General features: G+C 40.6%; 1 long non-coding RNA gene across 1 annotated transcript in view; it reads right to left on the bottom strand.

Moving 5' to 3' along the window:
* Positions 1 to 23,583, bottom strand: part of LOC121506439 — a 118,212-nt gene extending 94,629 nt beyond the window's left edge. Inside the window, exons 1-2 of the long non-coding RNA XR_005991653.1 lie at positions 23,263 to 23,583; positions 23,094 to 23,150 (exon numbers count right to left, since the gene is read on the bottom strand). This is a non-coding gene — a long non-coding RNA (uncharacterized LOC121506439). The remainder of the gene's footprint in view (positions 1 to 23,093; positions 23,151 to 23,262) is intronic.
* Between the last annotated feature and the right edge of the window lie 2,182 nt (positions 23,584 to 25,765).

Below are 25,765 nucleotides of genomic sequence, written 5' to 3'. Positions count from 1 at the left end.
TATGGGGCTAAATCGTGGTGGGTCATCAGTATTTCAGACATTCCTGGGCACAAAAAACACAGTTTCAACAGCACAAAAACATTTTTACCAAAGTCTGATGATCTTGTCTTTACACCTGATCACTTTAGTACCAAACTTAGCCTACATCTGACCTTAGAATCATCAATTTTGTACTGGTTTTTGAACACTTTACTCTTTTAGGAAAGGAAAAATATACTCTTTATAAGCTAAGACCCCATTTTAAAACTGCCTGGATCCAAAATTGGCAAGCTTCAAGAAAATTGCTCAAGCCAGAGGCTTTAAAATGTGCTCCAGCTGGATAGAAGACAGTCCTCAAATCTGAGACTTCTGCACTAAATCTGGCCTTAGTTTTGGCCCTAAAATCACTAGTTTTGTGCCTCAATATGACGTCTTAACTGCATTTTTGGAATACAAAGGTACATGCACCTCTGCACAATGCAACCATTAACTTACAGTAACAACAAGTAAACTTCACCATGTGAAAATTCATTTAAGTGTTTGGCCACACCTGTAAATTACTGAATTCAGGTGTGTTTTAATCAGACCAGTTGTCATAGGTGTATTAAGTCAAGCGTGATGGGAAGATATTACCTGCCTGACAGCATTCTGCCCACTATGAAGCTTGGTGGAGGAGGGATAACGGTATGGGGCTGTGTTTCAGAAAGGCATATGGCTACAGTCCTCTGTTGTGGGGCGTTTTGGGTTCATTTGTTGCAGACCTCTACAATGGGGCGACCTTGAATATGGGGCGTGAGGTGACCTACCAATCGGTGTAAGGTTGTCCCTTAGTTTGTGGCGTGTTGGTTTTTATTGTTATCTAACCCTAACCCTAACCCTAACCCTACCCTAGCCCTTAACCTTTAGGGTTTTGGTGCCTAACCCTAACCTTTAGGGGTTTTGTGCCTAACTGTAACCTTTAGGGTTTTGGTGCCTAACCCTAACCTTTAGGGGGTTTTGTGCCTAACTGTAACCTTTAGGGGTTTTGTGCCTAACCCTAACCTTTAGGGGTTTTGTGCCTAACTGTAACCTTTAGGGGTTTTGTGCCTAACTGTAACCTTTAGGGGTTTTGGTGCCTAACTGTAACCTTTAGGGGTTTTGTGCCTAACCCTAACCTTTAGGGGTTTTGTGCCTAACCCTAACCTTTAGGGGTTTTGTGCCTAACTGTAACCTTTAGGGTTTTGGTGCCTAACCCTAACCTTTAGGGGTTTTGTGCCTAACCCTAACCTTTAGGGGTTTTGTGCCTAACTGTAACCTTTAGGGGTTTTGTGCCTAACCCTAACCTTTAGGGTTTTGGTGCCTAACCCTAACCTTTAGGGGGTTTTGTGCCTAACTGTAACCTTTAGGGGTTTTGTGCCTAACCCTAACCTTTAGGGGTTTTGTGCCTAACTGTAACCTTTAGGGGTTTTGTGCCTAACTGTAACCTTTAGGGGTTTTGGTGCCTAACTGTAACCTTTAGGGGTTTTGTGCCTAACCCTAACCTTTAGGGGTTTTGTGCCTAACTGTAACCTTTAGGGTTTTGGTGCCTAACCCTAACCTTTAAGGGTTTTTGTGCCTAACTGTAACCTTTAGGGGTTTTGTGCCTAACCCTAACCTTTAGGGGTTTTGTGCCTAACTTTAACCTTTAGGGTTTTGGTGCCTAACTTTAACTTCTAGGGTTTTGGTGCCTAACTGTAACCTTTAGGGTTTTTGTGCCTAAAATTAACCTTTAGGGTTTTGGTGCCTGACCCTAACCTTTAGGGTTTCGGTGCCTCACCTTTACCTTTAGGGTGTTTGGGCTTAACCCTAACTGTTAGTGTTTGGGTGCCTATCCTAACCCTCTTTGGGTTTCCCTTAGTTTGTTGGGTGTTGAATTTAAATAGAGCCCCCTCAGCAAATTTTTGATTTTTATGCATAAAATGTTGTTGTTGTGAAACCCTGACAGTGAGTCATTCTGGTACTAGCTTGGTTAATGCAGGGGTTCTCAACCTTTTCTGCTTGTGACCCCAAAATGAAGGTGCCAGAGACCGGGGACCCCACTGTACCAGAAGATGGTTGAACACAGGCATGCACATTCAAGAATAGCCATGTGGAGACAAGGATGTCCATAAGGGGGTATAAAGGGAGAGCCTTCTGGGGCCCAGCCAAACTGGGGGCCCATGGAGGTCAGCAAAATCATGGTCTATTGTACAGTTAAGCTGTGATATCCATATTTTATATTTAACCTGAAAAAAAAAACACTCTTATCAATGAAACAAATCTCTGTCTATGTGTAGTATAAAGCCTTCTTAAAAATGTAAATCTATCATATTTAAACAAAGAATTAAAATGGGTTAATAACGGCAAAAAAAATGGTGGAAAAGGTGGTGAAATTAGATCTTAAAAGTAGCAGAAATGGGTTAGAAGTAGCAAAACGTTATATATGTGGCAAAAAATAGACGAAAAAAGGCAAAAATGGGTTGTAGTTGCAACAATTGGCATGAGTAATGGTAAAAGGAAATTAAAAAGTGGCTTAAAAGGCTCTAAATTGGCAAAAAATTAGTGGAAATCTGGTGAAATGGAAGAAAAGTTGATCTAAACTGGCAAAGTAGTGCTAACTGAGAAAGAAAAAAAATAGGCAGATATTGGTCAAACTGGCCTATCAGATAGTGAAATGTGGTTAAAATGGGAAAAATTGGGCATATAAAGTTGTAAAATGGTGTTAATAGTGACAATTATAGGTCAACAGAGGCAACATTTGGCCTGTGTGGAAAGAATTGGTTTAGACTTGGCATAAACAGGCAGAAAAAAAAGTGGTGGAAAGGGTTTAAAATGGCAAAAATTTGTTAAAATCTGTGGGGAAAAAAATGTGAAAACTGGTTAAAATTTGGCAAAACTGGTGTTATGTGGCAACAGTGGAATTCAAAAAATATTTTTGGTTTTTTAAGGGAATCTGCAGACCCCCTCCTCGTGTCTCACAACCCCTAAGGGGGTCCCAACCCCAAGGTTGAGAACCACTGGGGTCACTTCCCACCTCATGGTCGAGGTCGTCGTATTGTAGAGGTCTGCAAAAAGTGGCAAAACAATGGGTTGACATTAAAAAAGACATGTCGAAAGTGGCAAAATAGTGGCAAAAATGGGTCATAAGTGGCCTAAATGGAATATATGTTGTAAAAAGGTGGTAAAAAATGGGTTAAAATTGATAAAAAAGGGCAAAATTGGGCAAAAAAGTGGTCAAACAAAGGCAAAAGTGGGCTAAAAGGTGGTATAAATGGGTTGAAAGTGTGAGGATGGTGGCAAAATTGATCACACGTGGCAGAAAAGTGGCAAAAAGGGTTGAAGTTGCTAAAATGTGGTTAAAAGTGCTGGGAAAAATGGCAACAAAAGGCCAAACAATAGCAAAAAATGGGCGAAAAGAGGCAAAAAGGTAGCAAAAGTGTGTTAAATGTGACAAAAGTTTCATAAAAGTGGCAAAAATGTTTTAAAAAGCAGCAACATGTTTCAAGCTGTCAGAGGAAGTGGCAAAAATAGGTAGAAAAATTGGTCACCTTGGTTAAAATAGCACGAATGAACAATTTCAACACCAAGTTCAACCCATGCTTTTCAGCTCTTAATGAGCAAACTGTTAGCCAGGATGCTAGCACCAATGCTACTGATCCAACACACATGCACTGATATCATCAATAAATCCCAAATGGGGAGGTCCCATTCTCTGGGGTTCTTCAGGGGTCCACTTAGATCCATGGGCAGGCCTGGTTACAGTACTTGCCAGAAAGATGTTGTAATAACGTGTTGTAGAAATTCCCACAGCACACCGAGACTTGCCTTAAGGCCAGGTGGTGTGCCTTGCCACATCATTTGAGAACCACTGCCCTACAGAATGAATGGGCACAAATTCCCACAGAAACAGTCCAAAATCTTGTGGAAAGCCCTCCAAGAAGAGTGGAGGTGGCAGCAAACTCCTTATTAAAATACATACATTTTAAAACATTTTCATACAGTCCCACAGTTTTTTTTCCATATAGTGTATGACTAATCTTTAACAGGCTAAACACTGCAACCATAGACTAGTTTACCTTCACCTAATAGCCACTTTACCAAGCCGATCCTAAACACATCATAATAAAACATTACATCTTGTTTCACAGGCTAACTATCTACCTTTAACTAAGAAACAGAAACCAAACTTCACTGATAAAAACTGCACTTTTATCCCACACAACATGAGATCTGCTGCTCTTCCACTGCCTCACTCATTAGAACTGGCTCCCAATGATGCAAACGTGTTTAATAACAAGTCCAGAAACCTTTCGCCTACATTATAAATCCTTTCCAAGAAAAAGAAAATGAAATAACTTGTGGAAACACAGAGAGCTAAGTAGTAAAGTTTCTATCAGATATGTGACATCATCATCTGATATCTCTGCTCACTTAAAGACAATGAAATAAATAGCCAGAGGGCAAAAAAGACCAGATCTGAACAGCAGTCTTAAAACTCTAATTGTATTTTTTCCTATTAAGGGTCATATAAGATACTGCATTATCCCCAGACCTTGCTCCATAATCACTTTTTCTGCTGGTAAGCGTTTAAAAATCCGTTGTTTGCCCTTCAGCAGCCCTGACTGAAGAGTGCACTGTCTCCCAATTACTGATGAACTTTTCAAAGTATCTCTAATTGGATTGGACGCAGAATAAAGTTTAGACGGTTATTTTTGTTGTGCATATTCAAGGAACAGGCTGTGGAAAAAAATGATGTTTACGGCTTCTGAAGGAAACATTTGGCAGCCAACGGTCATTAAGAGGAGTCCCGCCAAGTGAAAAGTTGCACTCTTTACCAAAATACACACAGAAATCAAGACATAAATACTCAGAGGGGAAATGCTGCACGCCCGCCTGAACTAACTCCAGCTCTCCATCATAATTTCATTAATTGCTCCTGAAGTCTATGATATAGCGAGCAACCGCACCAACTGTGAAGAGAGCAAGCACATTTCCTGGGCCAAATGTGCAGTTTTATTTTTAGTCGATGGGGTTATAATGCTTCCTGTGTCACAGATTCACTTAATGCAACCAACAGAGAAAGATATTACTGTTAGCAGATGAAAACATCTTATTTTGAGGAGTAAAAGTGACTAAATTGGAAAGATGAAGCCAGTATCAAGTTAACTGCTAAATCAAACCTTCAATCTTTAATATTCTATGTATCTTTAAATTTATGTCATGGTGTCAGAAAGATGTTTGGATTAGTATTTAACATGATACTGCAGCATTGGCTTGCTTTAAATTCAAATGATGTAAGACAGTTTAACAAACACTTTAAAGGTACATAAATTCTGCCACCTTGGGGCTCTCAATCAAAACAATATAAAAGATAACATCAAGGAAACCATGGGAGTGATCCCCTGCTACTCTGACCCCCAATAAAAATGAACTCCACATGGGCCATCTTGGAAGGCTTCTCACAAAATGTTGGAGTTTTTTTGTGGGAATTTGTGCCCATTCATTCAGTAGAGCGTTTATGAGGATAGGCACTGATGTTGGACCAGAAGGCCTGGCTTGCAATCTCTGTTCAAGTCCATCCCAAAGGTGCTTGATGGGGTTCAGGTCAAGGCTCTGTGCGGGCCAGTCAAGTGTTCCAACACCAAACTTGTAAAACCTTGTCTTTATAATCCTGACTTTGTGCTCTGGGGCACAGTCATGTTGGAATAGAAAAGGGCCTTTCCCAAACTGTTGCCACATGGTTGGAAGCATAGCATTGTCCAAAATGTCTAAACCAGAATGACATTTTTATTCAAAGTCACTGTCATATGTTTCACTACAGAGACATTTTTTGGAAGAGAAAATAAAAAATAAAAAAAATATTGACGGAATCCATTTAAATTAATGCACCACAAACTAAGGAAAACCCAAAGAGGGTTGGGGTTAGGCATGAAATCCTAAAGGTCAGGGTTAGGCACCCAAACTCTAAAAGGTCAGGGCTAGGTTCAAAAGCCCGAAAGGTAAGGGTTAGGCATGAAAACCCCTAAAGTTTGGGGTTAGGCACCAAAGCCCTAAAGGTCAGGGTTAGTCACAAAAACACCTAAAGTTTGGGGTTAAGCAAAAAAAACCCTAAAGGTTAAGGTTAGGCATGAAAGCCCTTAAGGTCAGGGTTAGGCACACAAATACTTAAGGTTAGGGCCAGGCACGACATCCCTGAAGATTAGGACTCGGCACGAAAACCCTCAAGGTTAGGGTTGGACAAAAAAACCCTAAACATTACGGTTAGGCAAGAAAACCCTAAAGCTCAGAGTTAGGTAATAAAACCCTAATGGTAACGGTTAGGCATGAAAACCCTGAAGCTCAGGGTTAGGCACACAAATACTTAAGGTTATGGCCAGGCACCACAACCCTGAAGATTAGGACTCGGCATAAAAACCCTCAAGGTTAGGGTTAGGCAAGAAAATCCTAAAGGTTACAGTTAGGCACGCAAATACGTAAGGTTAGGGCTAGGCACGAAAACCCTGAAGATTAGGGCTAGGCACCCAAACAGTCAAGGTTCAGGCTTGGCTTGAAAACCCTAAAGGTTAGGGCTCAGCACAAAAACCCTAAAGGGTAGGATTAGGCATGAAAACCCTAAAGATTAGGCACCCAAACGCTAAGGTTAGTCTAAAGGGAGGGGGATTAAATTAAAAATGACATACCACCAACTAAGGAAAAACCTTACGATTTTTATTACGTCTCTTCCTGCCACACGGTTGAGGTTGCCCCACTGTAGAGGTCTGCAACAGATGACCCCAGAACACCCCACAATAGAGGTCTGCAGCCAGATGCCTCTCTGAAAACAGCCAAATAACTCTTTCAACAAACTCCATAGTTGTTGCAAAGCAGTCAGGCAGGTAGCGTTTTCCCAGCATCCACTAAACCCAGAATCACCCATCTAACTTCCAAACAGAGTGGTGGTATGTCTAATACCATGTGCCTTAGCAGTCAGTGACGTCACTGTGATTTTACATGGTCATCTGCGTCTTTGCTGAGTTGCTGTTGTTCCTAAACTCTTCCACTTTCTAATAATATCACTCACAGTTGACAGTGGAATATCCAGCAAGGATGGATTTTCGAGATTAGCGCTGTTTCCCACTGACTTTAAACCTCATTTTTCAGTTGAATGTCTGTTCTTAAATTTCAAACCATTACATTCAACTCTATCATTAAAAGCACCTTTAGAAAGCCCGGTTTCCTCTTACACTGCTGTCAGTGCACTGCCGCCTGCTTTCTCTCTTCCATTCTTCCTGAATAAAAATATATTGCCTAACAAACCATCACCATTATCCTCTAAAGAGCTGCTGATTCTCTCACTGTTAGAAATGTGCTGCCTGAATAAAAGACAGAATTGAAATCTTGCTAGAAAACAAAGCTGCGGTCGTACAGAGAGCTTGCGATACTTCCAGATGGTTCCATCTGCAAATGATGCACTCTGTTCTCATCGTCCATTTAGATAATGTTGTTTTCGGAGCGAATCAGTCAGCTTTTGTTAATTTTCCAGGATCTTTTCAACCTGGAAACACTGCCTTCAGATGCTAGGATGTCCATTTTCTTGACTTTTTTAGTGAAATTAGAGAAAACAAAATGTGGCACAAACGGGGAATCCCTCATTTTTATGCATGTCTCTGTAGTAGAAGAGGGCTTTTAGCTGCATTAATTTCTCCTTGTTTCCTCTGTGCTAGTGACCCATATTAGCCCAAAAAAAGGGATGAAAATCCGGCTTTTCCAGAGAAATCTTTTCTTTGTAAGATGCAGCACAGATTCTGACTTCAGCAGTGATTCTCAGAAGATTTATTCCACCTTAAAAAAAGACAAACTTGCTCAGTTTTTCTTCCCTTTCACTGAATCCTTGTTTTTAAGGCTTCCACTGTCTGAAATGCCCTGAAATACAGAGCGAAAACTCGACTCTGCAAAGCAAACCTGAGCGCTAACGTGTGTCAAACATCAATACACAGTTTTTTTCGCCCGAGTGTAGCGCCAGTTATGTGGAGAGCTGCCAAACGCATCAAAGCAGCAGAGGTGTCACACAGGCTGAGAGGTAAAAGACTCTCCAAGTCGTCAAAGGAGAGAGTTCGATTCAAACACGGTGCACGGGCTGAGGAGAGAAAGCAGAGAGGAGGAGAGACACGGGGAGCGATATGTAAAAGAGAAGAGATCAACCGTGCAGTCATGTCATAGCCAGAGGCAAAGAGCTGCAGATGTAACAAAGACGGGGCCTGCGATTGTCAAGAGGCATGGATAATGATAGCTTTGCATGTAGGGTACAAGGCAAACATCAAGGCCATGCACATCGCAGTGCAGGACTTTAAAGGCTGTGGCGAGAAAAAGGGGGCCATGGGAGTGAGAGATGGCCCCAATATGGCCCCCAGTGGCTCCCCTTGTGATGGCAGGGGCAGGTAACTGGGAACAAAGCAAATTGGACGGGGTACAGTGCCGAGCCAGTGTCAGGGCTCGTCTCTCTTTCTTTATTTGGAGGGGGTTTTGTGTTGAAAACTTTTCTTCTTCTTCTTCAGCTCGCCTCATTGTTTGATCCTCCCTGTCCCCTAGCATGCAGCCAGCCAACTTTATCTTCAGAGTGGGAGACGTGTGATGGATGCAACACTGCAGGCCCACATATATGATCAGGCTCACTATTGTTGAGTATGTAGTATATGCACTACCATTTTCAGGGCGGCTCACTTTTTAATGTGGGGTGCCTGCATGTTCCATATGGAGAACAAAGAAACTCCCACAGATCTCAAACATCATACTCTCTTCAAACATTTTACCATTTTATTGCAAAATTGGTATACCACTTTTTCTTAGTCAAGCAGAATACTTTGACTTTCCATGGAGTGCATGGCAAGAAACCCCCATTCGGATAGGCACATTCACGGCAATGCATACTGACAACTAATGCAGTTCAAAAGCAATCAGTCCATAGTAGCATGAATCTGAATATGAGGGTGCAACAAGCTTTATGCTACAAAGGAGGTGGCTGAGGTGGAGGAGGTTAAGCTTTGCCATTAGCAAAAGCAGCGTGGTGCAGCAGCATTAATGCAGGCATTACACAACAAGAGGTTCCAGCCAAGCAAGCTCACAGATCAGCTTGATATTTAGGCTCAGTCACAAGCTGTGAAATCTCCCCCTTTAAATCCTTTCAAGGTCCTGACGCATCATCAGAGTCATCAAACTAAGCAGATGCAACAATCTTCTGTGCCAAATCTACTCAATATTTAAAGATGATACATGCCAATATTCAAAGCTGATAAAGGCCAATATTCAAAGCTGATAAAGGCCTATATTTAAAGCTGATACAGGCCAATGTTTAAAGCTGATGTGGGCCAATATTTACAGCTGACACAGGCCTATATTTAAAGCTGATACAGGCCAATATTTAAAGCTGATGTGGGCCAATGTTTAAGGCTGATACAGGCCAATATTTAAGGCTGATACAGGCCTATATTTAAAGCTGATATGGGCCAATATTTGGAGCTGATATGGGCCAATATTTAAGGCTGATACAGGCCAGTACTTAAGGCTGATACAGGCCTATATTTAAAGCTGATATGGGCCAATATTTAAGGCCGATACAGGCCTATATTTAAGGCTGATACATGCCAACTTTGAAAGCTGATACAGGCCAATATTTTAGGCTGATATTTATAGATGATTCTTGCCAATATTTAAAGATGATACAGGCCAACATTTCAGGCTGATACAGGCCAATATTTAAGGCTGATAAAGGCCCATTTTTAAGGCTGATACATGACGATATTTAAGGCTGATACAGGCCAATATTAAGGCTGATACAGACCAATATTTAAGGCTAATATGGGCCAATATTTAGGGCTGATACAGGCCAATATTTTAGGATGATATTTATAGATGATTCTTGCCAATATTTAAAGATGATACAGGCCAACATTTCAGGCTGATACAGGCCAATATTTAAGGCTGATAAAGGCCCATTTTTAAGGCTGATACATGACGATATTTAAGGCTGATACAGGCCAATATTTAAGGCTGATACATGCCAATTTGTAAGGCTGATACAGGCCTATATTAAGGCTGATACAAACCAATATTTAAGGCTAATATGGGCCAATATTTAGGGCTGATACAGGCCAATATTTAAAGCTGATATAGACTAATATTTAAAGATGATACAGGCCAATGTTTAAGACTAATTTAGGCTGATATTTAAAGATGATTCTCGCCAATATTTACAGCTGATTTAGACTAATATTTAAGGCTGATACAGGCCAATATTCAAAGATGACTCATGCAAATATTTAAAGCTGATAAAGGCATATATTTGAAGCTCATGTAGACCGATACTTAAAGCCCATTTAGGCCAATATTAAGCGTTGAAATAAGCCTATATGTAAAGATGATTTAGGCCAATATTCAAAGCTTATCTTAGCTTATCTTAGCTTATCTACTCTCAGCAAATGTTTGAATTCAAAGGACGACTATACATCAAAACATTACATTATGACAGTTTATATTAGACCGTTTTCTAATCTTCTTTTGCAATGAAACTACTACATTTGTACACTTGAATTTAAGCTTCAGTTGCCATATTTCCAATGATTCACGATGCATTCTGGACAGTGCAATAAGCCTAGATTTAACCCGACAAATTGTTGGTTCTTTTGGTTTCAAAGCAAAAACGAGAGAAATTAACTATACTAAATACTAGCAGTGTAACGCATCATAATTTTACAGTACAATTATACCTCTGAGCAAATCCACAGTACAGTATTTATGGTCTGTCCATCCACCTTCTTCTGTTTAACCGGGGTTGCGTTGCAGTGGCAGCAGGTGAAGTCAATCCAGATGTCCTTCTCTCTAGCGAGGGTTTCCAAGGCGCTTCTAAGCCAGATGGAATATATAATCCCTCCAGTGTGATATGGGTATGCCTTGGGGTCTCCTCCCAGTCTGGAAGACCTCCACAGAATCTGACCTCCATCCTGATGAGATGCCCAAATAACCTTGACTAGCTCCTTTTGACACGAAGGAATAGCGACTCTACTTCAAGATTATTTCGGATGTCCGAGCCCTTCACCCTATCTCTAGGGCTTAGCCAAGACGCCCTCCTGAGGAACCCACAATCTCGTTCTTTTGGTCATAACCTAGAGTTCATGACCACAGGTGAGGGTTGGGACACAGATCAACCATTAAATCCAAAGCTTTGCCTTTCGGCTCAGCTCCCTCTCCACCACGCCATTCTACTCTCACTCGTGATAAAAACCCCAGAAGACTTGAGCCCCAGGGAGGGAGCAATCCACCGTTTTCTGGCAGAGGACCATGGCTTCAGACTTGGAGGTGCTAATACCAGCTGTCTCAAACTCAGCCACAAACCGACCCAGTCCCCATCCGAGGAAGCCAGAAGAATCACATCATCTGCAAACAGCAGAGACGTAATTCTGAGCTCCATGAACCGGTGTTATTGTGGTTGCATTTTATGCACCAGTCTTCCAAACAGGGTAGAACCTGACCTGTGCCTTCTGTCCTGCAATTCATTGTTCAGCCTATTCTTGATTTCCTGTACTATCCACTGCCCTGCCCTCTTATAGTAAAGGCAAAAAAAAACCAAAATAAACCTTAAAAATAAACAGAAATTGATGGCAAAAACGTCCATCGCTCAATAATTTAAAATCCCCAAGACTGTACAAGTCATGCTTTTGTCTTAGTAGTTAACATTCTGCATACAAGCCATCACAGTAGGTTAAACTTCACCTGTGTTGTCTACTTTGTAAGAATAGTGGTTAATATTGTCAGAGGAGGGTTAAATTCGTGATTATAAGGGTCGTAGAGTTCAACATGTATGACTAAATCAAGTCCAATCAATTACCAGCATCTCCAAAATCTAAATGTACCCCAGTGTGCCGTCATTAGAGTTTCTATTTCACTCCAAACTCAAGAGATTTTAATTAGTTTAGCCTAAAGTCTGCCAAAGCATGCCTGACCTTCCCCTCTGCATGACGCCTGGTTTGTATTTTTGACTCAGATTTTCTCTAAACACTCTCCGGATTACACAGACGCCACGTCTGATCATAGATTCTTCAATTAGCCGAGGATTTTCTGACACTTTTTCAACCATTTTCTTATAAATAATCTGTTTTGATGTCTTCACTGTGTCCACCTTACCGCCACCCTCCAGGATCACAGAGAAACGCCACTTGGGAAGTCAACAGCTCTCTCCTCGTCGACCGCAGGAGGCGAGCGCTGGCGGCGTTTTCACAAGACCACCGCTGAACATCAGACGGACGACCTGCAGCCCGCCACAGTCTGCAGAGCTGTCAAAAAGCAGAGAGCGGCTCAAAGGCCTCCACACGGCTCTGTTTTCATAAAGAGGGCAGAAAGTGAAGGAAAGAGATCACTGCTCAGAGTGAAATCTGCAGAAGGGCAGGAGCTGTGAAGGATTTCAGGGCTGCAGAGCAACTGTACGGATGTATTAGTAAAGTATTAAGGAATATTACTTCGTTTAAATTTAAGAAGTTCGACACGTCCAATTAAACAACATCCAAGCTATTTCTGAGCCTGAATGCTAAATTAAAACCCCCCCAGGCCACTTTTTCAGCTGTAAACCATATGTTAATGAGGATTTAATAAGGTCTCATTGATCAGCTGGGGTCAGTTTGAGCACAAAGTATTATAATTCACGTATATTGTTAGAAACATGAATAGTGACTGCCCTCTACAGGTGGAAACTAGGCTACTGCAACAGAATTTCTCTATTGGCTGGCATCAAGACAGGTGGCATATGTGAAGCCACTTTTGGAGGCTCTGGTCTCTGAGGTAATCTTCATGTTTATTTGAAAAGGACTGTGCGTATTAAATAAATGTTTGTTGATGCTGATATGTAGGTATAAAAACTCATTTGAGTCAACAAAGATAATGATAGACACATAAATAGTTCAGGCCTAAAACTACAGTTCTAAAGGTCGATTTTAAGTTTAAGACAGGAGGTTAAACAAAAGACTCCAGCTGCATGTTTTCCAGAAACTTATTAGTACATGCTTCAAACCTTTACATCTGTTATAAACATTTTTTTAAAGCTGATAAAGGCAGAAATTAAAAGCTACCATAGACAATATTTACAGAAAAATAGACCAATATTTAGTGCCAATATAGGTGATATGTGCTATTAGTTACTGCTGATATCAAATAACATATACAGCTTTGACAAGCCAATATTCAAAGCTGCTATCCACCAGGATTCACAGCTGATACAGGCCAATATTTAAAGCTGGTATAGGCCAATATTTACAGCTGATATAGACCAATATTTAAAGCTTATATAGGTAAATATTTAAAGCTGATATATGCCAATATTTAATGCTGGCATAGGCCAATATTTAAAGTTGGTATAGGCCAATTTTTAAAACTGACATAGGTCGATATTTAAAGCTGGTATAGGCCAAAATTTAAAGCTGGTATAGGCCAATATTTTAAGTTGGTATAGGCCAATATCTAAAACTGACATAGGTCAGAATTTAAAGCTGGTATAGGCCAATTTTTTAAGTTGGTATAGGTAAATATTTAAAGCTGATTTATGCCAATATTTAAAGCTGGCATAGCTCAATATTAAAAGCTGGTAAAGGCCAATATTTAAAGCTTATATAGACCAACATTTAAAGGGGATTTAGGAAAATATTAAAACCTGATAAAGGGCCAATATTTAAAGCTGGTATAGGACAATATTCGAAGCTGATACGGGCCATAATTTAAAGCTGATATAGGCCAATAATTAAGGCTGCTATGGGTTAATATTTGAAGATATTACTTGCCAAATTCGAAGCTGATACAGGCCATAATTTAAAGCTGATATAGGCCAATATTTAAGGCTGATATACGCCAATATTTAAAGACGATACTTGCCACTATTCAAAGCACATATATGCCGATATTTAAAGGGGATATCAGCCAATAATTAAGGCAGAGAAAGGCTGATATTTAGAAATGATTCATGCAAGTATTCAATGCTGATGTAGGCCAATATCTACAGCTGATATGAGCTAATATTTAAAGCTTATAGTCCTGTTATAGGCTGATATTTAAAGATGACACAGGTCAATGGCTACAGCTCATACCAGCCAATTTTTAAAGATGAAATAGGCCAATATTTAAAGAAGATTTAGGTCAACATTTAGAGATGATTTAGGCCAATATTTAAAGATTATATAGGCATATATTTAAAGCCAGTACAGGCTGATATTTAAAGGTGATACAGGTCGATGGCTACAGCTGATACTAGCCGATATTTAGAGCTGATACATACCAATATTTAAAGGTGATTGAGGCTGATATTTAAAGATGATTTAGGCCAATATTTAAAGCTTATATAGGCCTATATTTGAAGCTGGTACAGCCTGATATTTAACTATGATATAGGCAAACATTTACACCTGATATCAGCCAATATTTACAAAAGACTGGGGGGCATCATCATCACCTTTCCAAGAAGAGATAAGGCCTTGGGCAGCCATGGCTGAGTCCTACAGGAGACTCTGGAGGAGAGTTTGTCTGCTACAAACCATATTTCTGTCACAAAACTGTCATGGACTGCTTCTTTTGTTGATGCATGCAGTTGATGCATTCTTCCAGGGTTACTCCAAATACAAGCCTTTCCTTTCTGCTTGATATGTTTTTTGCTATAATATTTAGCTGTTTCTGACTTCTCTTATCTTGTATTTGGTGCTGGGCTGGTGGAGTAAAGTGGGATTATCAAAGATTTTTGCAGCCTGTGTTGGAAATAATGCTGCTGAAGCCATGAGAGACTGCAGAGAATTTGCATGTGTGAAACAGAAAACAACCGTAGAGCAAGAACTAGAGTATAACGCCAGTTAGAGCAGCCTTTTATAGAAAGTTATGTTTTCTGCCATTCATACACAAGCACTGATGATTTAGCCGTTACTACTTATTTACATCGCAGTCTGAGAGGGTGGCTAATTGGGCTAGATTTGTTGTATTGAATGGTGAGATATGACGGTTTCCAAAGATCCTAAACTTGTTTTTTTCTATGTTCTCCATGACTTAAAGAAAGGTGGCCTTGCTGTTGAAAGACGGCGCAGAGAAAAAAAGGTTTTGGGTGAGCAGCAGAAAGAGAGGACAGACATGAAACACAACACGCAGCTTCACGTGGAGATGAGAGAGAGTTTTTTGGCAGGCTGCACATCCAAAGCTGCAGAGACAGACAGAGAAAGAGGAACACAGCCGCATGCAAAGTGCGTTGATTAACTTGCATTGTGTTTCTTTGCTAACGCTGTGCGCTGCATTCAAATTAAGTCCAAGACAGCGAGCCAGAGAGAGAGACTAATTCAACCTCTCTCTCTGTGTCCAATGTCTATTTCAAGACCCCAGCCCCCCAGCCCGGGAAATTAATAATGAATGCATCCTGTCCGATTTAATTTGGCGCTAATTAGGTCAGGAAAGTTTGGGAGCGAAAGGTACGGTCCAGGCCACGTGGTCGGGTCTCTCGACGGGCGCCCACTTTCATGTGGCGAGAGAAAAGTTGAGCGTGGAACAGAGGGATGGCGGGGGCAAGGCCACTGCCAACGGCGCCAGCAACGGCACGAAGGGCCAGGGCTGGAGACAAAGATAATAACACCAAGAAGTGGCAGCTTCAGAAAGCCGCCGCAAAAAAAAAAGAGGAGCCGCCGGGGAGATATCAACCGTGGGGCTGTGCTGAACGGAGAGAGCTGTCAGTCTGTTTGTTTGGACCGCCACCGCTGAGAAATAATTATTCCCTTTTAATTACAATTTGGAGAAAAGGAACAGCGGCGCTCGGGCTTAGCGGGCCGGGGAGGGGACGCTGGTGCGGGGCGAACGGCGCTGCCCACAACCGCAGAGCAAAGCGCCGGAGGACTCGCAGAGCAATGTTATCACCTTTCGCACGCCGCCGAGCCAAAGAATAAACGACTTTGATCCGACTGCGAGAGCACTTTGGCCAACTTGGGTGGCACTCGGAGGTTTAAGCAGAAACTCTCTGGCAGGAAGAGTTCAGAGCCGAGAGGAGGAGGAGGAGGAGGGGGGGGGACAGATGAAGGTGACAGCTATAGAGGTTAACCTCGATTTCAAGTCCCAGCAGGGTTGAAAAATCCCGCCAGGCGAGATATCGCTCTGATCTTTCACATCTAGCTCACAGATATTGTACCAGACATGCCAATAATATCTCCTCAGGATCGACTGACGGACTCGAAACATCCACTTCTTCCCTCGCTGTGCTTTTCTGCGTGTGTATTTGAGGTTATAAAATAAGTATTGAATACATTTGAATACAGAGTTAGGCGTGTGTGAAGATTGGCAGACAGTAGCAGCTCTCCTGATTCAAATGATGCCAACCTGCTTAGTGGAGGCGATCCAGATGGAGTATCAGTTCAAGTGCTGTAAATCTGCCTGATTGGAAGGGCTCAGACGTTTGTTAGAGAGGGGGGGGACTCAAATCAAGTCCAGCTGTGATGCTTCACCTGCAAATAACCTCAAAACCTGCACAAAGAATGACAATTTCAACACTCAGTCTCGGCACATTTGCACGTTTCCTGATGCTCTATAGTTAACATGTGAGATAAATATAGCGTTTAGCTGCAAGATCTGATATCAGCTAATGAATAAAGCATGGAGAGAGCATCATATAGACCCACTCCCTAACCAAGTTAGTGCAACAAATGTTGCAGAGAAGGCCCATGCTTTACAAAAATCAAGGTGTAGGATCCTCCAGAGGCTTGCAGTCAGCCACCCCTAACCAATGCTCACAAGCACAAACGGTTGCATTGGGCCCAGAAATACATGAAGACTCATTTTCAAAGAGTCTTGTTTACTGATGACTGCCGAGCAACCCTGGATGGTCCAGATGGATGGAGTAGTGGATGGTTTGTGGATGGCCACCATGTCCCAACAAGGCTCAGCAAGGAGGGGGCGGAGTCATGTTTTGGGCCAGAATCATGGGGAGAGAGCTGGTAGGCCCCTTTAGGGTCCCTGAAGGTGTGAAAATGATGACAGCAAAGTATAAAGAGTTTCTGACTGACCACTTTCTTCTATGGTACAAAAAGAGGAACCATGCCTTCCGTAGGAAAATTAACCTAATGCATGACAATGCACCATTTCAATACCTCTGTGTCATTGGCTGCCATGGGCATAAAAGGAGAGAAACTCATGGTTCAATGTTCAATGGATGTAAGAATTCCTGCTCTGCTGTGGGAGTTTTGCTGCTTCTCTTTAGGATGTTATTGTACTTATACTGTAATTGCAACCCTCCTCCCCAGCTCCTCCTTTATTGGGCTTGTAACTTAGTCAGTGTCATTCACTTGTCATTCAGGCATGCCCTGCTCAGAGTTTATTGCTCTAGGTCTCAGGCTGTCCTTGTTGGCACAGGAGGAGCAGTAACATGTGCTGTTACAGCAAATGGGGGGGGGGGGGGGATGATGGGGAACAAGGTGAAAAGATGTTTAACAATGGTTGATATGGAATGAAAGAGGAAAAATTGGTCAAGAAAGGCAAAAAGGGGCAAAAGATGGGAGGGAAAAATCGAAGGGGAACATCGTGGAAAAAGTGGTGAAAAAGTGGTGAAAATGGGTGGGGAATTTATGAAATTGGTTGGTATGTGGCGAAAATTGGATATAAGTAGAAAAATGGTTTGAGAAAGGCAATCAAGGGCAAAAAAGGGCAGAGAAATTATGTAAAAAGGTTAAGATGTGGCGAAAATGGACTGAAAGTGGAAAGAAATGGGTCAAGAAAAGCATAATGATGTAAAAGTTGACAGGGATATGTGAAAAGTGGTTAAAAAGTGGCAAAAATGGGTTTTAAAAAAGTAAAAAAAAATGGGTCAAGACAGGCAATAAAGGATGGGAAATTAAAGAAAAGTGACAAGATTGGTTACAAGAGATAAAACTCAGCCAAGAAGGGCAACATTTGGCAAAAGGGGATGGAAAATGGTTTAAAAAAATGTATAAAAGAAGCTAAATGGGATAAAAGTTTGAAAAAATGGTCCAAAAAGGCAAAACTGCAATAAAATGGGAAGGAAATGGTGAAAAGCAGTTGAACACTGGCCAAAATGGGTTAAGAAATGCAAATGGGCCAAAAAAAAAAAAAAAAAAAAAAGATGGGGAATACGGTGGAAAGAGGTGAAAAAGTGGCTGGTGGTAAAATGAAGGAGTAAAAATGGGACAAGAAAGGCAAAAAGTGGTGGTTAGTATGTGGCGAAAATGGGATATAAGTAGAAAAACTGGTCAAGAAAGGCATCAAGGGCAAAAAAGGGTGAGAAATTATGGAAAAATGGTTGAGAATGGCAAAAATGGACTGAAAGTGGAAAAGAAATGTGTCAAGAAAGGCAAAATGACGCAAAAATTGATGGGGAAATGTGAAAAGTGTTTTAAAAAAGTCGAAAATTGGTTAAAAAAGTAAAAAAAAAAAAAATGGGTCAAGACAGGCAAGAAAGGATGGGAAAATAAAGAAAAGTGACAAAATTAGTTTAAAGAGGTAAAACTCAGCCAAGAAGGGCAAAAACTGGCAAAAGGGGATGGAAAAAGATTTTTTTTTTTTAAGTTATAAAAGAAGCTAAATGGGATATAAGTTGGGAAAAATGGTCCAAAAAGGCAAAAAGTGCAAAAAAAAAAAAAAAAAAGGGAAGAAAATGGTGAAAAGCGGTTAAAAAGTGGAAAAAATGAGTTTTAAAAAAAGTCAAAAATGGGTCAAGACAGGCAACATGGGGCAAAAAATGGGAGGGAAATGGGAGCAGGAACCTGTGCTGTTCTTTCTTTCCATGTAGGACGGGGGGGGGGGGGTCCTAGAACAGCCTCATCACCAAATATAAATGACAGGACAGATTGGTGGTGTTTTAATCTAGAAAGGAGGGTGCTAACCTGCAAGGAGGATTGAAGGCCACACATGCTGGGACTGCTAACATTAGCCTCACTGAGATTAAAAATCTCTTTACCAGAGTGTCCTGTCCACAACAGCTGTATTTATGGATGTAATCAGTTTCATTTTAAAACACCTCATGGTTTTAAGGGAAATAAATAAGTGTTAGCTCCAGAGTAGGTGAGGAACTCAAAGCTATAAGACCTAACCCTAACCCTGAAATGTCCATTAACGTTCCTCTGCTTTGATTCTCTTCCTGCTCCAAATGAACCGGATGTGATTTCTCTCAGCAGCACATTATCAGTGCACGCCTGGGAAACCCCTCCCTCCTCTCAGACAAACAACACTCATGTTTACTGCTGCGCTAAAATCAGCGGAAACCAACGAGGTAAGCAAGAGTTACAGTCAGGAGGAGATAAAATCCTAATCTGCCTGTCGGGCTGGGTTTATTTATCTGATAGAGGAAAAAAACTAAATATTCCTTGACACACAAAAGTCTCGATACTCATCTGGACTTTCCTCTGCAGTCAAACGAAGCCTTTGTGAATTAATTTAAACAAGAGAACGCAGGAAATTTCAATGAATGAATCCAGTTTCAATCAAGCGTATTGTAAAGAAATAAGCAGGAAAAGGTTTTAAGAGTTGTGGCACGAAACCGAGTTCGACCTTTTTGCTTTTACTTTGTTATCGAGGCCCAAACCTGCTCAGAGGATTTTAATAGCAGCAGACCTTTTCTCCATCCGCCGGGAGAAGAAAAAGTAGAAAGATATAATCCTTTTCCCTGCAGGAGAGGAGACTAGCAGCGAATCAAATTATTCTCATAAGATGGGATGACCTTAGCTACACTTTATTCAAGGCTTCTTACCTCCACTATTTAAGTGCTGTTCTTTTTTTCCCCCTCCACAACTTCTTGCCATGCATGAATCACAGGTTAAATGCATTCCTTTCAACAGCCGGCGCACCCCGGCGACGGAAATATAATTATGTTTTACAAGTCGACTCTTATCTGCAGCCTCCTTCATTTCCCCGCCGACTCTCGCCGTGTTTTGAGGGCTTTTCAGAAGTACTTTACGGTGTGTCAGGTTGCTGTTCCTCCGTGTAAATGCACCATTGTATCACTCAAAAGGTCTGCGCTCTGCGTCTCAGGCTGGAGAGAAAACATGGTGTAAATAACCTCCACGGTGCACTTTACTTCTTTGTGAGTGGAACATACACGGTGTGAACTAACAGCTGCATAATAGAATATAAATGGTTTTCTCGCTGCTTTTTTTTTAAAACTGCAGCTCCTGGGTTCAAATCCACCCGATTTCCTATGACAAAAATACAGAAAAGTGGGGTTGAACCAGAGTTACAGTCCAGGTTTCATGTTAAATCTTTATGCTAAAAAGAGTATGTGGAAGTTTGCTTAATTCTCCCTAAAAGTTAATGGAATATTTCCATTGAAATCAAGGGCGCAATTATTCTACATGTATTCACAGTGAAATTCATGTTATAATTTACTTAAATGACCATTAATGACCAATCCTACGGGCTGTATGCATGCACACAGCCAATACGAGTCATTCATACATCCATCAATAGCATGTTGCAAAAACAGCCAATGGTAGAGCTGCATTCATACAGCCAACAAAAACACTGTATATACAACTACAGCACCATGAAAAAGAACTTGCTCCCTTTCTGACTTGAGTGTGATTTATCACACGTAAATGTTTCAGATCATCAAACCAGTTTTAACATTTTACAAAGACAACCCAAGTGAATAAAAAAAATGATGATTTTATTTATTATGAGATAAAAGTAGAAAAATGGGTTGAGAAAGGCAATCAGGGAACAAAAAACATGGAGAAATTATCGAAAGCTAAAAGTAAAAAATGGAATGGGTTGAGAAAGGCAAAATGAGGCAAAATGGAGGGAGAATTGTGAAAAGTGGTTTAAAAATGGCAAAAATTGGTTAAAAGAGTCAAAAAATGGGTCAAGACAGGCAAAATAAGGATGGGAAAATGAAGAAAAGTGACGAAATTGGTTAAAAGAAGCAACAGTTAGCCAAGAGGGGCTAAAATTGGCAAAAGGGGATGGAAAAATGGTGAAAATTGGTTCAAAAGAGGCTAAATGGAATAAAAGTTGGTCCAAAAAGGCAAAAACTGAAAAAAAAAACTTGAAGGAAATGGTGAAAAGCAGTTAAAAACTGACAAAAGAAAAAGGCTTAAGCAAAGCAAATGGGCCAAGAAAAGGATAGGGGACATGCTGAAAAGATGTTTAAGAATTGCTGATATGGAACGAAGGAGGAAAAATGGGTCAACAAAGAAAAAAAGTGGCAAAAATGGGTGGAAAATTTTTTTGAAATATGGTTGGTACATGGCTAAAATGGGTTAAAAGAAGAAGAAATGGTCGAGAAAGGCAATCAGGGGTTAAAAAAAGGGTGGAGAAATTATGTAAAGTGGTAAAGACGTGGCAAACATGGACTGAAAGTGGCAAGAAATGGGTTGAGAAAGGCAAAAAGAGGCAAAAATGGATGGGGAAATATGTAAAGTGGCCAAAAAGTGGTTAAAAAATGGGTTAAAAATGTTAAATAAATGGGTCAAGACAGTGAGAAAGGATAGGAAAATGAAAAAAGTGACAAAATTAGTAAAAAGAGGCAAAACTCAGCCAAGAAGGGCAAAAAAAATTGCCAAATGGGGATGGAAACATGGTAAAAAGTGGTTAAAAAGAGGCTGAATGGGATAAAAATTGAAAAAAAAAGGTCCGTAGAGGCAAAAACTGCAAAAAATGGGAAGGAAATGGTGAAAAGTAGTTGAAAATTAGCAAAAATGGGTTAAGAAAGGCAAAAAAAAAAATGGCAAAAATGGGAGGGAAATTTTGAAATGTCGTTAGTATGTGGCAAAAATGGGATAAAAGTAGAAAAATGGGTCAAGAAAGGCACAAAAAGAGGCTTAAGTGGATGGGGAAATGTGAAAACTGGTTAAAAAGTGGCAAAAATGGGTTAAAAAGGTCAAAATATGAGTCGAGACAGGCAAACAGGATGGAAAATTGAAGAAAAGTGACAAAATGGGTGTAAAGAGGCAAAAATCAGCCAAGAACGGCAAAACATGGCAACAGGGGATAGAAAAATGGGGAAAAGCTGTTAAAAAGAGGCTAAATGGGATAAAAGTTGGAATAATTGGTCAAAAAAGGCAAAAAATCGGAAAAAAAAAGGGAAGGAAATGGTGAAAAGCAGGGGAAAACTGGCAAAAATGGGTGGAGAAAGGCAAGTGGGGCACAAAAAGTACAGGGGACATGGTGAAAGGTGGTTAAAATGTGGCTGATATGGAATGAACAAGGAAAAATGGGTCAAGAAAGGCGACAAAGGGGCAAAAAATGGGTGGGAAATTTATGAATGTGGTTACAAACAAGGTTAAATGGAATGAAAGTGAAAAAATGGATTAAGAAAGTCAAAACAGGGCATAAAAAGGATGGGGAAATGGGGAAAAGCAGTTAAAAAGAAGCCAATTATTGGTCAAAGAGAGGCTAAAACAGCAAATCCTATTTCAGGGTACTGTAGGTGTGCTGCATAACAGAAACCCAGCTCACGTACAACCAGGATTAGCAACACTTTTCTCCAGCTAATGGGAGCACTGCTTACTGCCAACAACTTCTAATATTCTAACATTATTCAGCATTCATTTGTGGGGAAATATGGGCTTGTTGGTACAAAGACATGAGAATATTTAGAAAAGTAGAGGAGGTAGAATCAACAACAAAGCGTTCAAATAGAGCTTACACTAAAGATGGTTTCAGTAATAACAGGTAAATAAGAGTAGTTGTGTAAATTCAGGATCAAGCAGGAATAAAAAGCACCAGTGAGAGACAAAGGATGTGATGATTTAGCTCCAATTAGAAGGATTCTGCTCTGATTGTGCTCCTCTCTGTGTGTGGTAATAAAAGACGCCAGGACAGGTGTCTGCAGGTAGACAAACTCCGACTGAGAGCTCTATCAGCCTGTCTTTGTCTAATCAGCTCCCATTGTTCATCCTGTTGTATTCCTCATTAGCTGCCATTGTTAACAAGCACATTTAATTATGCTTGTTAGAAGAGCATCGGCGGAGCTAAAAAACAAAATAATAAAATCCCCCCTTCAACGTCTTATTAAAAGAGCAGCAGAAGAGAGCAGACTGAATCAGGACAAAAGGAAACAGATGAAATAAAAATAGAAGGAGGGATAAAAATAGAGCATGTGGAGGAAAACAAACAGTCTTTGTGTGGTGAAATACCTGCCGGGCTGGCGGTTAGTCACCGTAGATCCCCGGGGAGACGCTCTCCTGGGTTTCCTAAAACATGACAGCAAAGGAAAGGAACAAAACAACACTGGCGTCAGGAGTCTCAAAGCACTAAACAAATTATCCCCAACTGTTACATAACCTTTTCATGAAGAAGACTCACAAACAAGGTGAGGATTAGACAAAACGTCAGCCTCTTTCAGGTGGATTTGTGAGCAGGTTAGTCACGGTTAGAGCCAGGTGATTGTTCCCATTAACCACAGAGGAGGAATCAGAGTCTTTGTTCTGGACTTATGAGGTTTATTTTGTCCTTTTGGTGCCTTGAGAGGGGATGAGAGCAGGCAACGACAGATCTGAACCTGAGTCTCCTCCTGTATACTAGGCCATCTGAGCCCCTCCACTTCAGATTAGCCACAAACCTCTGCAAAACTGAGGCACTGAGTTTAAGGCAAGTTTCTGACACAATCTGATAAACCTGCATAAGATGATATTTAAAGAACAGGCTTAAAGCTGGCTTGATTGAGCTTGAGATGCAGGTGAGAGCACAGGTGAGTGGAGTTTGGCTGATGAGGTGAGCGTGGCCGGCTGGGAGAGTGGAGCAGAGGCAGTGTGAGTGAAAGAAGCTTTACTTTAGAAAGCAATCTCAGCCATGGTGTGCACAAATATAAGGATGACAGAGGGAACTATAATTACTTTAAGGGAAAAATAATAAGACAATTAGGGATAAGTGGGAAAAATGGGTTAAAAGAGGCAAGAGTGGGTCAAGAGGAGGTAGAAAATTGGATGGAACGTGGTGAAAAATGGCAAAAGTTGGTTAGAGATGCAGAACTGGTATAAGAAATGCAAAAGAGGCAAAAATGGATGGGAAAAATGTGGAATGGAACAAAATAGCTAAAAGTACAAAAAAATGGTCAAAAGGCGATGAAAGGCAAAAAATGGATGGGGACATCACAGAAAGTGGTTCAAACGTGGCTGAGATGGAATGAAAGTGGAAAAAACGGATCAAGAAAGGCAAAAAAGGGGCAAAATAGAAGGGAACATGGTGAAAAGTGACAAAATTTATTTTCAAACAAAGCAAAAATGGGTTGAGAAAAGCAATCAGGGGCAAAAAATGGGAGGGGAAATGGTGAAAAGCGGTTAGAAAGTGGCTTAGATGGGTTAAATGTTAAGTTAAAACTGTGCCAAGGAAGGCAAAAAGAGGGAAAATGGGAGGTGGAATGGTGGAAAAGGGTTACAAAATGCCAAACACTGGTTAGAGATGCAAAACTGGTACAAGAAAGGCAAAAGAGGCAAAAATGGATGGGAAAATTGTGGAAAGTGGTGGAAAATGGCCAAAAATAGAAAAAAAATGGTCAAGAAAGGCAATGAGAGGCAAAAAATGGATTGGGACATCATGGAAAGTGGTTCAAACGTGGCTGAAATGGAATGAAAGTGGAAAAAATGGATCAAGAAATGCAAAAAAAGGGGCAAAATAGAAGGGAAAATAGTGAAAATGGAAAAAAATCAGTTGAAAGAAGCAAAATGGGTCAGGAAAGAAAAAAGGGGCAAAAAATGGGAGTGAAAATGTTGAATATGGTTAAAAAATGACTTAAATGGGTTAAATTTTAAGTTAAAACTGTGCCAAGAAAAGTAAAAAGACGCAAAAATGGGAGGTAGAATGGTGGAAAAGGGTTAGAAAATGCCACAAACTGGTTAGAGATGCAAAACAGGTGCAAGAAATGCAAAAGAGGCAAAAATGGATGGGAAAATTGTCGAAAGTGGTGGAAAATGGCTAAAAATAGAAAGAAATTGGTCAAAAAAGGTGATGAAAGCCAAAAAAAATGGATGGGGACATCATGGAAATTGGTTCAAACGTGGCTGAAATGGAATGAAAGTGGAAAGAATGTGTCAAGAAAGGGCAAAAATGGGAGGAAAATGGTGAAAAGTAACAAAATTGATTAAAGAAGGCATAAATGGGTCAAGATAGGCAATAGGGAAATTGTGGAAAGTGGTTTAAAATTGGCTGAAACAGAATAAGAGAGGAAAAACTAAATCAAGAAAGGCAAAAAGGGGGCAACAAATGGGGTGAAAATGGTGAAAAGCAATTAAAAAGGGGACAAAAATTGGTTAACAGTGGCAAACAAAATGGGTCACAAGGCAAAATGGGGCAAAAATGGGAGGGAGAATGGTGGAAAGTGGTTCCAAAGTGTCTAAATGAAATATAAGTGGAAAAACTGGGTCGGGAAGATGTTGAAAAGCAGTTAAAAAGTGGCTCAAATGGGTTTAAAGTTGAAAAACTGTGCCAAGAAGGAAAAAAAGTGGCAAAATGGGAGGGAAAATGGTGCAAAGGGGTTAACAATGGCAAAAACTGGATAAAAGTGGAAAAAATGAGTCATGACAGGGAAAAGGGTTGGAAAACGGTGATAAGTGGCTTAAAAGTGTGAAAAATGGAATCAAAATGAAATAAATTGATCAAGAAAGACAAAGCAAGGCAAAAAAGTTGGGAAGATGGTGAAAAGCTGTTAAAAAGTGGCTTAAATGGGTTTAAGTTTGAAGAACTGGGCAAAGAGAGGCAAAGAGAGGCAAAAGTGAGCAGATGGTTGGGAAATGGCGAGAAGTGGCTGAATAGTGTGAAAAACGGAGTAAAAATGAAATAAATCGGATGTTAACATGGATATTTTCTATCA

The sequence above is a fragment of the Cheilinus undulatus genome, linkage group 24 (assembly GCF_018320785.1).
Source record: "Cheilinus undulatus linkage group 24, ASM1832078v1, whole genome shotgun sequence".
In the NCBI taxonomy this organism is placed as follows: Eukaryota; Metazoa; Chordata; class Actinopteri; order Labriformes; family Labridae; genus Cheilinus; species Cheilinus undulatus.
The sequence above is the reverse complement of the archived record's forward strand: the minus strand, read 5'-3'. Positions and strand labels throughout refer to the sequence as shown.